The sequence below is a fragment of the Chiloscyllium plagiosum genome, chromosome 2, assembly GCF_004010195.1.
Source record: "Chiloscyllium plagiosum isolate BGI_BamShark_2017 chromosome 2, ASM401019v2, whole genome shotgun sequence".
NCBI lineage: Eukaryota > Metazoa > Chordata > Chondrichthyes > Orectolobiformes > Hemiscylliidae > Chiloscyllium > Chiloscyllium plagiosum.
In genome coordinates this window covers 130,543,333-130,562,476 of record NC_057711.1, presented here as the reverse complement: position 1 = coordinate 130,562,476, position 19,144 = coordinate 130,543,333, and the positions used below count along the sequence as shown (strand labels likewise).

Sequence of the window (19,144 nt, the reverse complement as noted above, 5' to 3'; positions counted from 1 at the left end):
CTTCTAAGATATCAGCAGGATCCTCCTTTAATGTCAAACTGTGTACGTGCACTAATATGATTGCACAGTCAATTAAATTATTCATTAGCCGATCTGCTATTAATTAGATTCTATTTTCTTGCGAAATTGATGCTAACATTGTGAAGTCCCACAGAAATGAGAAAGGTCTGAGACGTAGTACATGGCTCCGAAAGGTACAAGTCAATTCTACCCGGTGCTTCGAGATTTTTCAGTATGATTCGCCTGAAATTAGCCAGATATATTAAAAAAACCTGGATGTTTAAGTACAAATAGCTTAACCCAACTGTTGCCATCAGGAACAAATGGTTGTTACTATTGCCAGTTCAAAATTACATAAAGTAACCACAGGAATAATTAAGCTGGTATAAAGAGTGTTGTTAAAACCATAAGATGTAGAAGCAGAAGTAGGCTATTCAGCCCATCTGTTCCACACTGCCATTCGATCATGACTGATCTGTTTCTCAACCGCATTCTCCTGCCTACTGTATGTAACCTTTAATCCCCTTGTTAATCAAGAGCCTGTTTATCTCTGTCTTCAATACATTCAATGACTTGGCCTCCGCAGCCCTCTGTGGAAAAGCGTTCCACACAGTCCCCACCCTCTGCCTGAAGAAGTTCATCCCCATCTCAGTTCCTTCACTCTGAGACTGTGTACTTGGATCCTAGTCTGACTATTGGAAACACCTACTCCATATCCACTCTATCCAAGTCTCTCACAGTATTCTGTAAGTTTCAACGTTCATCCTTCTAAACTTCATTACGTACAGAGCCAGAGTCCTCAATCGTTCTGCCTATGACAAGCCCTTCATCCCAGGGTCATTCGTGTAAACCTTCTATGGAACTCCTCCCATGCCAGCATATCCTTCCTAATTGTTAATTGAACCTGCATGTTAACCCTAACAGAATCTTGAACTGGACTCCAAAGCTTTTAAGCCTTTCCCCATTAAGAAAACAGTTTCCGTTTCTAATCTTTCTGCCAAAATGCATAACCGCACACTTTCCCACATTGTATTCCATGTGCTATTTCTTTGTCCACTCTCCTAGCCTGTCCAAGTTCTTCTGCAGCCTTTCTGTCTCAACACTACGTGTCCCTCCATCTATCTTTGTGTCATCTGCAAACTTAACAACAATACCCTCAGTTCCTTCATCCAGAACAGTTGTGGTTCCAAAGCTGATCCCGGCGAACTCAGCAGTGAAAGTCCCATACAATGAGTGACCCTAGGACAATGTGTACCAGAGACAATCCCACGATGTAGGAACATAGTATTGTAAGAAATAAGGGACTACTATAAATGCCCTTTCAGGGTCAGTTGCGTTAATAACCTTCCTTTTATCACATTAGAACTGGGAATTGCATGATGCCCAATCCCATTTCCAACTCCTCAGTTAAATGTAACAATCCATGTCTGCATTTACCAAAACTTGTACACCCTTCAGGTTTGGGTTGATATGTTTCAAGTGACATTTGGACCATCCAAGCAGCAGGCAATATCTGTCTGCAAACAGAGAGAGTATAACTACACATCCTTGACATTGAACATTATACCATCCCTGACTCCTCTGGCGGGCACAGTGGCTCAAAGGTTAGCATGGCTGCCTCACAGCACCAGGGTCCCAGGTTCGATTCCAGCCTTGGGTGACTGTGTGGAGTTTGCACATCCTCCCCATGTCTGCGTGGGTTTCCTCTGGGTGCTCCGGTTTCCTCCCACAATCCAAAGATGTGCAGTTCAGGTGAATTGGCCATGCTAAATTGTCCAATGTGTTGTGTGTATTAGTCAGAGGGAAATGGGTCTGGGTGGGTTACTCTTTGGAGGGTTGGTGCAAACTTGTTGGGTCGAAGGGCCTGTTCCCACACTGTAGGGAATCTAATCAAATCAACATCCGGAGGGAAGGGGGGAACATGTCACCTCTAATCTAAAAATAAGCTGGAAAAAGCCACAAATATTTTTACTCACCAAGGTTTGGAGATGCCGGTGTTGGACTGGGGTGTACAAAGTTAAAAATCACACAACAGCAGGTTATTGTCCAACAGGTTTAAATAGGAAACACTAGCTTTCGGAGCACCACTCCTTACCACCATTACACGTGGGGACACCCCCCACCATGTATGTGGCAGGTACTCATGTGACTCAGCCAATTTATTCGTTGCAGGCAAGCTTGCCCTGAGGCATGGTACATTGGGGAAACCGAGCAAAGGCTACGGCAACAGATGAATGGGCACCGCACAACAATCAACAGATGGGAGGGTTCCCTCCCAGTTGGGGAACATTTCAGTGGTCCAGGACATTCGACCTCGGACCTTCGGGTGACCATCCTCCAAGGCAAACTTTGGGACAGGCAGCAGTGAAAAGTGGCCGAGCAGAGGCTGATAGTTAAGTTCCATATCCATAGGGAGGGCCTCAACTGGGACCTTGGGTTCATGTCACATTACAGGTGACCACCATTGCACTCCAGACACTCCTACACACACACACACACACACGCACACACACACTCACAGACTTAAGACACTATACACATTCTCCCACACCCACAACCCCCCACCCCAGACAGACAGACAGGCACACACACACACAAAGATCCACATGCATACATATACATATATTTTGTGGGGTGAATTTGTATTTGCAGAGTTACATTGTACTTTGCTCAAAAACTGCATGAACTCATGTAAGACTCTCATCTCACTTTTTAGATTAGAATCATTATGGCACAGACAGAGAACACAGGGGGCTAGCACCTTCAACATATTGTCTAGCTAACACCAATTGTTACAAAGTTAAAAATCACACAACACCAAGTTATAGTCCAACAGGTTTAATTGGAAGCACACTAGCTTTCGGACCGACGCTCCTTCATCAGGTGATTGTGGAGGGCTCGATCGTAACACAGAATTTATAGCAAAAATTTGCAGTGTGATGTAACTGAAATTATACATTGAAGAATTGATTGTCTGTTAAGCCTTTCATCTGTTAGAATACAGTGATAGTTTCACTGGTCTAAGTCTCTGAGAGGATGCATGTGTGAGTATGGGAGTGTGTGTGTCTGTAAGGATGTGTGTGTGTGTCTGTGTGTGTGTGTGTGTGTGCGTGTGCAGGAGTGTCTGGAGTGCAATGGTGGTCACCTGTAGTGTGACATGAACCTAAGGTCCCGGTTAAGGCCACCCCTATGGGTATGGAACTTAGCTATCAGCCTCTGCTCGGCCACTTTTCACTGCTGCCTGTTCCAAAGTTTGCCTTGGAGGATGGTCACCTGAAACTATCACTGTATTCTAACAGATGAAAGGCTTAACAGACAATCAATTCTTCAATGTATAATTACAGTTACATCACACTTCAAATTTTTGTTATAAATTCTGTGTTACGATCGAGCCCTCCACAATCACCTGATGAAGGAGCGTCGCTCCAAAAGCTAGTGTGCTTCCAATTAAACCTGTTGGACTAGAACGTGGTGTTGTGTTATTTTGAACTTAACTCATCAAGACTTTAATCACTTCTATTTTACTTGCCTGGATGAGTATACTTTCAATAACAATAAGCTCAACACTATCCAGGTCACAGCAACCTATCAGTCAAGTCCCCACATACCACCACAGTTCATCAGCTGACCATACACAGTTACTGCAGCAACTCACCAACGTGTCTTCAAAAGCACTTTCCCAATCCATGAAAAACAACTCCAGCTGATGCATGGAAATGTTGTCAACTCTATGTCCCCTTCCAGGTCACACACCAACCTGACTTCATACCATCTGTCCCTCACCACTGCTCGGTCAAACTCCTGGAACTCCCAAATTAAACAGCACCACCAACAACAAAAACAGAAATTGCTGGAAAAGCTCAGTAAATCTGGCACCATCTGTGGAGAGAAACCAGAGTTAACATTATGGGTCACGTGACCCTTTCTCAGAAACCCGACATTAACTCTGATTTCTCTCCACAGATGGTGCCAGACCTACTCCGCTTTTCCAGCAATTTCTATCCTTGTTTCTGATTCACATCATCTGCAGTTCTTTCAGGATTTAACTTAACAGCACTGTGGGGCGTGTACCTACAGCATAATCTGAAAACGTTGAAGCAGTGAGTCATCACAATTGCAGATAGATAATAAATACTGACATTCTCAGTGACCATGATCAAATTAAAAAAAAAAATCTACCCTCTCAAAAAATATGATAGTCTAACTTTTTTAAGAATTGATTTGTGAAGTTCTTTAAAATAGTGCATTCTACTGATGCAACATACCTTCTGCTGATCTGGACTGAATCATTCACATCTTTAACATGTATTGGCACCATATCGCTAAAGGCAAGGTTGCTTTGAATTGCAAGCGTTTTATTCCACGGTAAGGTGAAATATTAATTCTTGGTATGAGATTTGTTTATTCCAATTGTTACAAACTATATTTGTGCTATACAACAAAACAATACTATTTCCAATCCAATTGCAACAGGATAATCTCTCTTTTAAGATCTTGGTCTATAGCCCAAGGATGTGTCAATCTTCTTGCAGATAACTATCTTTCACAAGTCTTCTTTTATTTACCTGCCCTTGTGGAGCTTGTTTTCCAAAGGTGGGAGTGACTTGGCAAAGCCACCTTCTGAGTTCAAATGAAAGATAAAATCTTAAAGAACAACTTGATGCATAAGGGGTGAAACTAGTCCACACCCTGCAGTTATGAACCAAGCTCATCTCAAACCAAAGGCCAGTTTATTGCACTGAAGTTCACAGAAACTCTTCGGGGAATCTCACTTCTGAGTCTCGTTGCAGCTTTGATCTGGTTTGAAATCCTGGCAATTTGAAACTAAGTGCTGGGACTGAGAACACCAGGTTGCTGATTTGCTCCAATTCGGTTTTGCATTAATGGTACAGATCAACTTCCTGCCCTACTGTTTTTGTGTCATCATAAGACATAGGAGTAGGCCATTCTGCCCCTCGAGCCTGCTCAGCCATTCAATAACATCATGGTTGATGCGATTGTTGCCTGACCTCCCCTCTCCCCCCTGGTCCAATAGTCCCAGGTTCCATCATAGATAAAACAAAATCTGTCAAACTCTGCCTTGGAAATGTTCAATAACCTGTCCACCACTGTTCACTAATGAATAGAATTCTGATCGTCATTCTCAAAGGGGAATTTCTTTGTAATCTCCTTTTGAATAGGTGGCCCTTTCGGTACTCCCAGCAAGCAGTTAGGAAGGCAAATGGTATGTTAGCCTTCATTGCAAGAGGATTTGAGTACAGGAGCATGGGTGTCTTCCTGTATTTAGGTCTTGGTGAGACCATACCCCAAATGTTGTATGCAGTTTTCATCTCCTTACTCAAGACAAGAGGAAGTGCAGTGAAGATTCACCCAACTGATTTCTGGAACGACTGATATGTCATAGGAGGAGAGATTGTGTCAGCTAGGCCTGTATTCACTTGGGGTCTCGGACAATGAGAGCGGATCTTATTGAAATCCATAATATTCTGACAGAACTAGACAAACTAGATGAAAGGTTGACATTACCCCTTGCTGGTGTGTTCAGAATAAAGGATCACTGTCTCAGAGCATACCATTGGCCAACTCAATCTCAGATGAGACAAAATTTCTTCACTTGAGAATGGTGAACCTCTGGAATTTTCTGTCAAAGAAGGCTGTGGAGACTAAGTCACTTAATATATTTAGGAAGAAACAGATTTCTGGAGACTAAGGAAGGTGTCAGGGTATGGGGAGAGAGTGGGAATATAGCATTGAGATAATGAATCAGCCAGGAAATGGTGAAGCAAGCTCAATGGCCCAGATGACCGACCACATATTTTCGATGTTTCCAGATTCTCACATGAAACATCTCCCAGAACGTACCTCATCAAGCCCCCTCAGAAACTTATTATGTTTCAAAAAGATCACCGTTGAATCTTCTAAACTCCAGCGGCTACAGGTCCAACATTGTCAACATTTAGTTATAAGACAACCCCTTCATCCCAGGAATCAATGTCATTAATCTTCTCTCAGCTACTTCCAATGTAACTATGTCCCTCCATGGTACAATGACCAAAACTGTACACAGTACTCCAGGTGTGCTTTCAGTTATATTGTATACTTGCTGCAAAATTTCCAAACTTTCCTACTCAAACCCTCCTGCAATAAAAGCCTACACTCCACTTCCTACTCATTTGCTGTACCTGCATTCTTCCTTTCAGTGAGCAATGTTTAAGGATACCAATCCTTTACATCACAGCATTCTGTAATTTCTGTCCAGTTAAATAGCATTCTGCTTTTCCTTTTTCCTGTCAAAGTGGACAACCTCACATCTTCATATATTATCATCCATCTGGCATATCTTTGGCCTTTCACTTAATATATTTTTGGACCCTCCTACAACTCAGTTTTTAATACAATAAGCTGGATCAGTTATTTCCCTCATTATTTTCAGCAAGTGTAGTTAAAATATAGTTTATCCCTTTGTCCAATCATTAAATGATAAATTGGCGAAATCCCAGCACCAATCCCTGAACAACTCCACAACAGATTACCACTTATCCTGATTCTGTCTTCCCAGATAAAGTTAAAAATCACCAATACCAGGTTATAATCCAACAGGTTTAACTGGAAGCACTAGCTATGTAGGAACTTTTATACAGCATCTTATCAAACACCTTTTGGAAACTGAAATATATTACATTGACTTTCTCAGCCTTGCTTGTTACATACTTAAAGGAAAACAGTAGCAGCTGCTTCAGCAATGCCAGGATGGACCGGACCCAGCCCGGGGTCTCCCAGCGTGTGAGGAACAGCTCCCGGCTGACTCTCCCTGTCTGGGCCCACAGGCAGGCTGAGGGTCCAGGTCCGCAGCTAGGCCCGGGCACCTGAAGGAACAAAAATGCGCGCTCAGCCTGGCGCGGTAGTCTTCCTGTATGTCGATCTCCTTGTGTGGCGGTCTTGTCCCAACGTGGAGGTCTCGTTCTCGTGCTTAGGTCTTCTTTGTCTTCTGCATTCAGGTACTCCTGTGGCCCCAGTGATGGGAGGTCTCGTCCTGAAATGGTGGTCTTCTTCAACTGAGACATCTGGCCCACTATTCCAGCGACCTAACATGGCGGTCTCATCCAGGCTGTGTCTTCAGGATATTCCATCGTTCCTTAACCAGTTTTCCCTGAGCCCAGGAGCTGCTAACTGAACTGTGATGAGCTTTGTCTTAATTTTACTTTGTCTTACTATTATGTATGACTTTGTCATTGTTGTAGGCACCATGGTGGGGCAACTAATAAAACTTTTCACCGTATTTTTCACTTAATAGTACATGTGATAATAAAATTCTATCCTATTCAAACATTATTTTCCTTTCATGAAACCATATTGACTCTTCCTGATTGTATATGATTTTCTAAGCACCTTCTTGCACTTTACTAATGAAAGAACTATGGACACTGGAAATCAGAAACGAAAACAGAAATTACTAGAAAATCTCAGCAGCTCTGGCAGCATCTGAGGAGAGAAAGCAGGGTTAAGGTTTGGGTCCAGTGACCCTGCTTCAGAAGCAACGGTAGTTTGGAAAAGGAAGGCTTTTATACAGAAGCTGGGGTGAGGAAAAGGGGAGTTTAAAAATGATAGGCGAGATAGAGCTCAAAGAGCGGGAAAACAGTTGGATAGACAAAGGAGTGTGTAAAGGTCAGTCTGTGGGTATGAATCGCTGCTGTTCTTAGATTCATACAGTGCAACAAAGACTCTTCGGGCCATCGAGCATTGAGTCTGCACCAATATGACCAGCCCTAAAACTGCACTAGCCCCATATTCTTGAATGTTATGATATTTGAAGTACATATCCAAATATGTTTTCAAGGTTGTGAGGCAGTGCATTCCAGATTCCTACCACCCTCTGAATGAAACATTTTTTTCCCAAATCTCCTGCTCCTTACCCTACATCTGTGTCCTCTTGTGGTTGACCCCCTCAACCAAGGATTACAGCTGCTCTCTAATCACCGGTCCATACCCCTCATAAACCTGTACATCACAATCACGCCCCCGCTCTGCTCTAAAGAAAACAATCCAAGCCTTATAGCTCAATACCTTCATCCCAGGCAACATCCTGGTGAACCTCCTCTGTATCCACCCCCAGTGCTATCCTTCCTGTCGTGAGGTGACCAGACCTGCACACAGTACTCCAGTACTGGGGGCTGATCAATGTTCTGTACAACTCCAACATTTCCTCCGTGCTCTTATACTCTATGCCACAACTGATGAAAGTAAGTGTCTTCTTAACTATCCTTTTCACAAGTCCTGCTGATCTCAGGAATCTGTTTGTAACTACTGAGATCCCTCTGTTCCTCTGAGCTATCCAGTCTCCTGCCAATCATTAAATACTCCCTCATCTTGTTTCTTCTTCCAAAGTGCATCACCTCACATTTATCAGGGTTAAATAGCATCAGCCACTGATCTGCCTATCTGACCAACCCATCTATATCTTCCTGTAACCTTCAACCATTTTCTTTGCTATTGACCACCCTACCAATCTTCGTGTCATCTACAAATTTGCTGAACATTCCCCCCACAATTTCATCTCTTGCATTTATGTAGATAACAAGCAATCAAGGTCCCAGTGCTGATCCTTATGGTACACAACTGGACACCAGCCTCCAGTCACTCAAACAGCCTTCTACCACTACCCTTTGTGTTCCTACCCTACTTTGTGCCCAATACCCTAAGTCAGTTTCTGATCCATCTCGCCAAGAGTCCATCAATTCCATGCGCATTAATCTTCTCAATCAGTCTCCTCAAAAGCTTGGCTAAATTCCGTATTAGCTGCATTGACTGAACCTCCTTCATCCACGCACTTTATCACACCCTCTGACAAAGCCATGCTGACTAATCCTAATTTTTCCAATATTTTCTCTACCAGAGTCTGTAGTTTCCTGATAAATCTCTTCCACCCTTCTTAAAAAAAATAATCGAGCCATACTAGTCATCCTCCAGTCCTCTGAGACTCCCACCGTGGCCAGGCAGGAATTAAAAATTTGTGTCAGAGCCCCTGCAATGACCTGCCTCACTTCCCAATACAGCCTGAGATGCAATTCATCTGGGCTAAGGGATCTGGCTGTTTTTAAGCCAAACCTGTTTTTAACAGACTCGAATACCTCCCCATTACCTAAGTCAAACTCTGCAAGCTCCTCACAGTCCTGTTTCCTGAATTCTGTAGCCACGTTCTCCTTTGCCAGAGTAAAGACCGAAAAGAAGTATCATTTAACACCTTTCCAATATCCTGCAGCATTACACACAGGTTTCTCCCGAATGGCCCCTACTCTTTCCCTGGTTAATACTGGCTGACAATGGGTTGTGTGTGTGGTAGCAGCCCATGTGGTAACAAGGCCTGGTGTGTGGGGATGGGGAAAACATGGGGAAAGGTGCTCAAGACCTAAAACTGTTCAACGCGATATTGAGTCCAGGAGGCTGCAGGGTTCCCAAGTGGAAAATGAGGTGCTGTTGGAGCACTGCAGCAAGCCTGAGACTGACATGTGGGCCAGGGAATAGGGTGGTGTGTCAAAGTGGCGGGCAATTGGAAGCTTAGGGTCATCCTTTTCGGACAGAACATAGATGTCCCGCAAAGCAGTCAGCCAGGCTTCATTTCATCTCCCCAGTGTACAGGAGACCACACTGTGAACAGCGAATGCAGTAGATTAGATTGTGTGAAGTGCAGGGAAAGTGCTGCTTCATCTGGAGAGTGTGTCTGGGGCCTTGGATACTGAACAGATAGGAAGTAAACGGGCAGGGGTTGTATCTTCTGTGATTGCAGGGGAAGGTGTCAGGAGGCTGTGGGGAGATGTTGGGGTGAAGGAGGAGTGGACCAGGGTGTCCTGGAGGGTTCAGTCCCTGTGGAAGGCTGATGAGGGAGGGGTGGGAATTATGTGTCGGGCAGTGGCATCCCACTGGAGGAGGTGATGGAAATGACAGCTAATTATCCTCTGGACATGGACGCTGTGGGGACGGTAGGTGAGGACAAGGGGGACCCTATCACTAATGTGGAGGGGAAGAGAAGGAGTGAGGGCTGAAGTGAGGGAGATGGGTCCCACCTGGCTGGAGAATCCTCGGTTGAGGAAGAAGGTAGAGGTTTCAGAGACCCCTTGTTGACGTGGGCATCATCAGAACAGAATCTAATTCCATTATGTAATAATCATGCTTGCCTGTAAGATCCTTTAGCGTGAATTCATTAATTTATCCTGTCTCATTAGGCAACGGCCTAGTGGTATTATCGCTGGACTAACAGTGGTATTAATCCAGGGACCCAGGTCATGTTCTGGGGACCTGGGTTCAAATCCCACCACAGCTGATGGAATTTGAATTCAAAAAAAAGAAAATCTGGAATTAAGAGTCTCATGATGACCATGAATCCACTACTGATTGTCAGAAAAACCCATCCCATTCACTAATGTCCTTTAGGGAAAGAAACTGCCATCCTTACCTGGTCTGGCCCACATGTGACTCCAAACCCACAGCAATGTGGTTGCCTCTTAACTGCCCTCTGGACAATTACGGATGAACAATAATCGCTGCCGAGCCAGCGATGGTCTCATCGCATGAATGAATAAAAATAACACAGAATTCAGTCCAAAATAGCCTGGTCCCTGGTAGGTTGTCCTGCTTGAAGAAATGATCTCAAATACACTGCATGATCCCATTGTCCAGGCTACTGTTGCCAATCTGTTTGTCCAATCAATGTGACAATTAAAATCATCCATGATTATTACAATACCTTTGTGGTAAGCCCAATGTTTCTTGATGTATACTATATCCCACTGCATAGCTACTGCTAGGCCTTGATAAACCTACTTCCGTCAGTGACTTCTTTCCTTAGTGGTTGCTCATCACCACACAAACTGATTCTACATCCTTACCTTCTCTAATCCATACTTCTGTCCTGATTTCATCCTTTATTCTCCAAGCTGTCCCAGCTCCTTTTCCCTTCCTCCTGTCCTTCCAAAATGTCAAGTACATTTAAATACTCAGGTCGCAGCCTTGGTCACCTCGCTCCAGTTTCCCGGTGATGACTTATATTATAGTCATTTATTCCTACTTGTGCCATCTATTCATTCAATGAATGCACACAGCATTCATAACAAAAAACAATCTGCAATTCTGTTTTTTTTAATCATTTTTCCTTGTGACCTTACTTTATTTCTAGTAAACTCTTACAATTATACAATATTCTTAGAAGCGTACATTTCTTGCTAACAAAACTAGAAATTGTTGAAAAAGCTCAGCAGGTCTGGCAGCATCTATGGAGAGAAATCAGATTTAACATTTCAGGTCGAATGACCCTTCCTCAGAAACGTTAACTCTGATTTCTGTTTTTGTCTCTGATTTACAGCATCTGCAATTCTTTTGGTTTTTTATGTCTTGCTGTCCTCTATATTATTACCTTGTTGTTACCCTATACAATTGCTTTTTCCTTTCTCATAAATGTCCCAAATTTCCCCTCCTGTTAATTCCCCAGTATTTAAAGCCCTCTCTGAGGCAGAGTCATGTAACTCGTCAGTACTCTGGTCCCACTGTGGTCTAGATACAGACCATCTCAATGAAGAGAGATCTCTCATTCCCTGTCTTGATGTCAGTGATCCCTGAATTTAAACTATTTCTCAAACACCAATGTTTGAGCCATGATCCTACTTCAAGTTTGCTCATGGTTCAAGTAGCAATTTGGAGGTATGATCTTTGTGGTTCTGCTTTTCAGTTTAGCCTCGAGCTGCTCCTACTCCCTCAGCGGAGCCTCTTTCTAGTCCCTCTCTAGGTCCTCGGCACATAGGTGGACCACAACAACACAGATCCTTGCCATATCATGTCACAGCTTTCTTTAACTCCCACACTTGACTGGCTCATTGCATCATGGTATCACGGTCAGTTCATTCATCGCTTCTTCAGTTGTATTTGCACCTTCAGAAGCTGCAAAGACCATAAACCTGTTGGACAACTGCAAGGCCTGAACTTTCTCCAGTGTCACCCTGTGAATCCCCTTATCTGCCTCCTTTACAGTTACACCTTCCAGATCCCGACCACTGACACTGGGGAGACTGGATGCCTTCTTGCACAGCATTTTAGGGAACATCTCCGGGACACCCGCACCAATCAACCCCACCGCCCAACATTTCAACTCCCCCTCCCACTCTGCCGAGGACATGCAGGTCCTGGGCCTCCTCCACCGCCACTCCCTCACCACCTGACGCCTGGAGGAAGAATGCTCCATCTTCCGCCTCAGGACCCTCCAATCCCAGGGCCTCAATGTGGACTTCACCAGTTGCCTCATTTCCCCTCCCCTCACCTTACCCCAATTCCAACCTTCCAGTTCAGCACCTTCCTCATGACCTGTCTCAGCTGTCAATCTTCCTTCCCACTTATCCGCTCCACGCTCCTCTCTGATCTATCACCTTCAACCCCACCTCCATCCACCTATTGTACTCTTAGCTACCTTCTCCCCAGCCCCACCCCCTCCCATTTATCTCTCCACGCCAGAGGCACCCTGCCTCATTCCTGATGAAGGGCTTTTGCCCGAAACGTCGATTTCCTGCTCCTCGGATGCTGCCTGAACTGCTGTTTTTCCAGCACCACTCTAATCCAGACTCTAATCTCCAGCACCTGCAGTCCTCACTTTCACCAAATTCAAAAATATCAAGTCTAAGAGGATTGCCTTCCCCCAGAACAAAATGTATCCGTAACCTCCCCGCTTTCTGATGCGCAGTTTCTGAAATTCAGACTCCAGCTCATCAACTCAGAATGTGAGTTCCTCAAGTTGCAGATATTTATTGCAGACGTAATTGCTAAGGACTACACAGCTCTCCACTAGTTCCCACATGGTACAGCTGCTTCACATTACCTGCCCTGCAACCTTTACTAGGGGAAAGTGAGGACTGCAGATGTTGGAGAGTCAGAGTCGAAAAGGGTGGCACTGGAAAAGCACAGCAGGTCAGGCAGCATCCGAGGGGCAGGACAGACCATGTTTCAGGCGTAAGCCCTTCATCAGAAATGGGAGGGGGTGCGGGAAAGGGGGCCGACAGATAAATGGGAGGGTGGGGGTAGGCAGCTGGGAAGGCGATAGGTAAATGCAGGTGATAGGTCAGAGGCGAGGGTGGAGCAGATAGGTGGGAAGGAAGATGGACAGGTAGGATTGGTCAAAATATCAAAATATTGCACAATGACTATCTGCACTTACAACGAAAATGGTTTAGCTATAGAATAAGGAGCTATGGAGAATGAGGGGTATGGTTAGTGGGAAATACAGGTGGCGGTTGGGTGAACTCAATTCATTAATTGAGTATTAATTACAAGCCATGCAAAAAAAAACGGTTCCCATGTGAATCTGGGAATTCTCACTGTCAGCACATAGGAGAATTTTCAAGGCTGGTCTTGAACTCGCTTTAATAAAGCATTAGACCCATTATTACTGTGTCAGCAAATGGACGGGCAAGTCCCCGTTACAGAGATCCTAAGCATCCTGCATTCTCCAATCGAATCTTGGGTACCAGTTACAGGCGAATTTCAGATGTTTTAAGACCATAATGTCATAAGAAGTAGGAATAGGAGTAGGCCATTCTGCCCCTCAAACCTGCTCCAACATTCATAGGATCATGGCTGATTGGAAATCCCTTAAGCCAAATTTCCTGCCTTTCCCCATAACCTTTAATTCCCCTACTGATCCCCTATTGTGAATCTGGGAAATGGGAACTTCACTATAATTAAACTACACTTTAGTACAATCATTTTCACTCTTTCTCATTATGGGCAGTAGTTTAATACTGCAGAGAGAAGTGCTTTTAATCAACTGGCTCATCAGTTGTCTCAGTAAAATTATAGCACAGTGCAAAACCTACAAATAGGAAAATTATGAATTCAAAACTAAAATGGAACATAAGATGAGATGGGCTTGAATTAGTGAGGTCTACTTTTGTGGAGTCATTTTTGATCTCCTGTAGAGGGGCTCCATCCCTCCACACACCCATGGGTCAGAACCAGTTCATGGTCAAATTATTTACAGGCCCCAACACAGAACAGTAAAACAAATACAACACTGGTGTGATGTCACACGCCAATGAAAACTGATCTTTGCATTATAATTACACCAGTTTAAATAATTTGAAGTTTGGTTTTGCTACTAAGGTGTATTCACAAACAGACTGTTATTTTTAAATTTACACTCCCAATCCAATTCCCAACTTAACAATTAGTTATTTGATACTCTCAGAACCATTAATAATTAATGTTAGGCTTTTTTATACTAATTTCAGTTTAAGATGACACTGAATGTCAAAATGTTTTTATGATCATCACTGCCCAGCTATATCACGTCAGAAAGGTTTTTAGAGCACATTTTGAATATAAAATCACAACAGCCATTCTACCAGTAACACCTGCTCACTTTATTACACCAAAAAACGTGGTGAAGCACAATACATCAGCCAGGATATCAGAAAGTTGTTCGTTGCTTTTTCCCCCAATATCGGCTTCACATTGCAAAGCAACACCATCACATGAGATGAAATTGATCTATCACTTCAATACAAAATACAGTTTGCATATATCTCAGAATGATATCAAAGCATGGATGATAATACAACACACATTTACTTCTCACTTTTGAAGTCCTTGCTATAATCAGCTTTGCACTAACTGCCTAGAATTGCCAAAATGTTTTTACCTGATAAGAACGAGTGGCCAGATATACCTTCCTAAAATGGCGCCTTTGAGCTAACAACGAACAAATCTACAACAGTTAAGTCACCAACAGGAGAAGTGGTGGTTACAAAACCATTCTTCTTCCTGCCTCATGCAAAACCACAGAGCTTTCTGCAAACAAATTAATATGTATTGGAGATAGGCAGCTGCATGCTCAGGAAGTGATGTCATGACAGTTTGACAAAGTAGAGGAAATCAGTATCATTTTCACCTTAAACCCCTCAGCTTAAATGTAGTAAATATCATTTATAGTTTCAGACAACATAGAAAAGGTCCTTTGTGCTGTTGAGTCTGCACTGACATAACTATCACTGACAGTGTGCTAATCCCAATTTCCTGCACTTGTCCTATATCCGTGAATGTCAAGATATTTGAAGTGCTCATCCAAATATTTTTCAAAGGTTGTAAGGTTTCCAGCCTCCACTACCTTCCCAGGCAATGCATTCACTGAGTGAAAATGTTTTTTTCCACAAATCCCCTCAGAATTTTCTGCCCTTTAGCCTAAAGTACACCCTCTCATGATTGACCCCTCCACCACGGGGGAAATAGCTGCTCTCAATTCACCTTATCAATCCCCCTCATTACTTTATACACCTCAATCGTAACCCCAGTCTCCTCTGCTCTATCAAAGCCTAACTAGTCTCTCCTTATAGGTCAATTTCTCCATCCCAGGCAACATCCTGGTGAACCTCCACGGTACCCCATCAAATGCTATCACACCCTCCCTGTAGTGAGGTGACCAGACCTGCACACAGTCCTCCAGCTGGGGCCTGGCCAATGCTCTATACAACTCCAACATTACCTCCTTGCTCTTATACTCAATCACACAATTGGTAAAAGCAAGTGTCCCATATGCCTTCTTAACAATCCTATTCACATTCTTCGATGATATCAGGGATCTGTGGATAATTACCCCATGATCCCTCTGTTCCTCTCTGCTACTCAGTGTCCTGCCATTCATTAAATACTCCCTCATCTTGTTTCTTCTTCCAAAGTGCATCAACTCACAGTTATCAGAGTTAAATAGCATCTACCACTGGTCTGCCGACCCAACCAACCCAACCACCCTGTAGCTCAACATTTCAATTCCCCCTCCCACTCCACCAAGGATATGCAGGTCTTTGGACTCCTCCATCGTCAGACCACAGAGAAACGACGATTGGAGGAATTTCCTCATTCCTGAAGGAGGGCTAATGCCCGAAACGTCGATTCTCCTGTTCCCTAGATGCTGCCTGACCTGCTGCGCTTTTCCAGCAACACATTTCCATCTCTACCACTGGTCTGTCTGTCTGACCAACCCACTATATCTTCCTGTAACCCACAACCATCTTCTTTACTTTTAGCCATTCTACCAATCTTGGTGTCATCTGCAAATTTGCTTAACATGCCCACCACATTTTCATCTATGTCATTTACACATATAACAAACAGAAATGGTCCCAGTACTGTGGTACACTACTGGACCCCTGCCTCCAGTCACTCAAACGGCCTTCTCCCACTACCCTTTGTGTCCTGTTACTGATCCATCATGATTCCTTCAATTCCATGTGCTTTAACTTTCTCAATTAGACTCCTGTGTGGGACATATAACAAACAGAAATGGTCCCAGTACTGTGGTACACTACTGGACCCCTGCCTCCAGTCACTCAAACGGCCTTCTCCCACTACCCTTTGTGTCCTGTTACTAATCCATCATGATTCCTTCAATTCCATGTGCTTTAACTTTCTCAATTAGACTCCTGTGGGGCTTTATCCAAAACTTTGCTAAAATCCATATAAATTGTATCAACTGAACTTCCTTCATCCATACACTTGATCACATTTTCAAAAAATTCTAAAACATTTTTTAGGCAATTCACTCCTTCAGAATTTTCTCCAATAGTTTCCCTACCACTTACGTAAGACTCACTGGTCTGTAATTTCCTGGTTCATCTCTACCACCCTTCCTAAAAAGTGGAACCACATTAGCTGTTCTCCAATCTTCTGGCACTACCCCTGTGACTAGTTTAAAAATTGGTTTCAGAGCCCCTGCAATTTCCTGCCTCACCTCCCACAGCAGCCTGGGATGTAATACATCGGCCCAGGGGATTTGTCTGTTTTTAAGCCTGACAGAGCCTCCAATACCTCCGCACCCCCCCCCTCCCCGCCATTTCCTATATCAAACTGTGCAAGTTCCTCACAGTTCCTTTTCCTGAACTCCGTACCTCCTTACACACTCATTTCCAGAGAATGAAGACTGAAGTGAAGTATTCATTCAACCTTTTCAAATATCCTGTGGCTACACACACAGGTTGCCCCTATGGTCCCTAACTTTTCCCTGGTTAACCTCTTCCTTTAATGTATTTATAAAATATTTTAGTTTCTTCAGTTTCCTCCTGCATTTCCTATAATCCTCTATGGCCACAGATGAATTGCTCCCTTTGAACTTGCTAAAAGCCCTACTCTTCTTTGTCAAGTCCTGAATTGTCTTAGATATTCAGGATTCTCTGAACTTATTGCTCCTTTCTGAATGCCCCACACTACTCCACTGACGAGCCACCTGCAAGGAACTGTTCTCCATCTTCAGTGGCTAGATTCTGCTTTATTTTAATAAAATCTACCTTCCCCCAATTCATAGCTGTCTTTCACAGGTCACGTTTTACCTTGTCCACAATAAATTTGAACCATACCGTGTTGCTGAGAGTGTGGTGCTGGAAAAGCACAGCAGGTCAGGCAGCATCCTGAGGAGCAGGAGAAGGGATGTTTCAGGCATAAGCTCTTCATCAGGGCTTCCTGATGAAGGGTTTATGCCCTGAGCATTGATTCTCCTGCTCCTTGGCTGCTGCCTGACCTGCTGTGCTTTTCCAGAACCACACTCTCGACTCTGATCTCCAGCATTTGCAGTCCTCACTGTCTCCATACTATCTTGTGGTCATTATTACCCGAATGATCCCCCCCTCTGCCACATCAAACACTTGCCTGGCTTCCTTCCTCACAACCACATGCAGCACTGTGCTAACTTTTGCTGGGCCTTCTCTGAATTGATACAAAAAGCTCCCCAGATTCTAGAAATCTGTCCCCTCTAAACCCTTCCCCCAGCTAGTTTGCAGAAACTGCGAGTTCAGCCCGAAATTGCACAGTGAATGCCACAGCAGGTACACACTGAAGGAGCAAACACAAAGTGTTAAATGACCCAAGTTTGATTCATTTCGAGGGAGACTGAAAAGAACTGGATTGTGGTTACAGTCTTACAATGCAATCATGCTACCGTGTGACTTCAGTTGGCACGTCTCAAGGAAGTCCTGCAGCCTACTGAATGTCATTTCCTCAGCCAGCCATCATAACCACACCTCACATACAGAGTCACAGAGTCATAGAAACGTACAGGACAGAAACTGACCCTATGGTCCAACTCGTCCATGTCGACCAGATAGCCTAACCCAATCTAATCCCATTTGCTAACACTTGACCCATATCCCTGTAAACCCTTCCTATTCATGCACCCATCCAGATGCCTTTTAAATGCTGTAGTTGTACCAGCCTCCACCACTTCCTCTCTTACTTGCATGATATTTCACAGTCACTACTGAAAGGTTCGATTTTGCAACCTTGTATGCACAAAACAAAGTACAGGCCTGATATGGTTCATTCTCACAATTTGCTCACTTCCTTCATATTCCTCAACTTGTCCACAGTCCTGTGTGCTAGATTGTTTACTGAAGTCATCAAAAAAAAATCACTAAGTATGAAAATGTGTTTCTTGAAACACTGTGGAAAATGTTTCCAGGTGGTACAGAGGCTCAGTGGTTAGCATTGCTACTTCACAGAGCCAGGGACCCAGGATCGATTCCAGCCTCGAGCAACTCTGTGTGGAGTTTGCACATTCGCCCTGTGTCTGCGTGGGATTCCTCCAGGTGCTCCAATTTCCTCCCTCAATCCAAAGATGACAGAATGCACATGTATTTGAAAAATCAAGGTCTGATTAGGAATTGTCAACATGGCTTTGTGCGTGGGAAATCATGTCTCAGGAACTTGATTGAATTTTTTGAAGAAGTAACAAAGAGGATATTTGAGGGCAGAGCGGTAGATGTGATCTATGTGGGAAATACAGGGTGAAGTAGCCATTTGGATACAGAACTGTCTCAAAGGTAGAAGACAGAGGGTGGTGGTGGACAGTTGTTTTTCAGACTGGAGGCCTGTGACCAGTGGAGTGCCACAAGGATCGGTGCTGGGTCCACTGCTTTTCGGCATTCACATAAATGATTTTGATGTGAACTTTGGAGCTATAGTTAGTAAGTTTGCAGATGACACCAAAATTGGAGGTGTAGTGGACAGCGAAGAGGGTTACCTCAGATTACAACAGGATCTGGACCAGATGGGCCAATGTGCTAAGAAGTGGCAGATGGAGTTTAATTCAGATAAATGCGAGGTGCTGCATTTTGGGAAAGCAAAT

At 43.9% G+C, this 19,144-nt stretch overlaps 1 protein-coding gene across 5 annotated transcripts in view; it reads right to left on the bottom strand.

Moving 5' to 3' along the window:
• dock8 (dedicator of cytokinesis 8) overlaps nt 1-19,144 on the bottom strand; it is a 300,402-nt gene that overhangs the window by 216,875 nt on the left and 64,383 nt on the right. The window contains exon 1 of one of the 5 annotated variants that reach the window (XM_043718213.1): nt 14,675-14,782. The exons of the other annotated variants lie outside the window; for them this stretch is intronic. The gene's annotated coding sequence lies outside the window, so the exon portion shown is untranslated. Of the gene's footprint in view, nt 1-14,674; nt 14,783-19,144 lie in introns of those variants that run through there. 5 annotated transcript variants of the gene reach the window in all.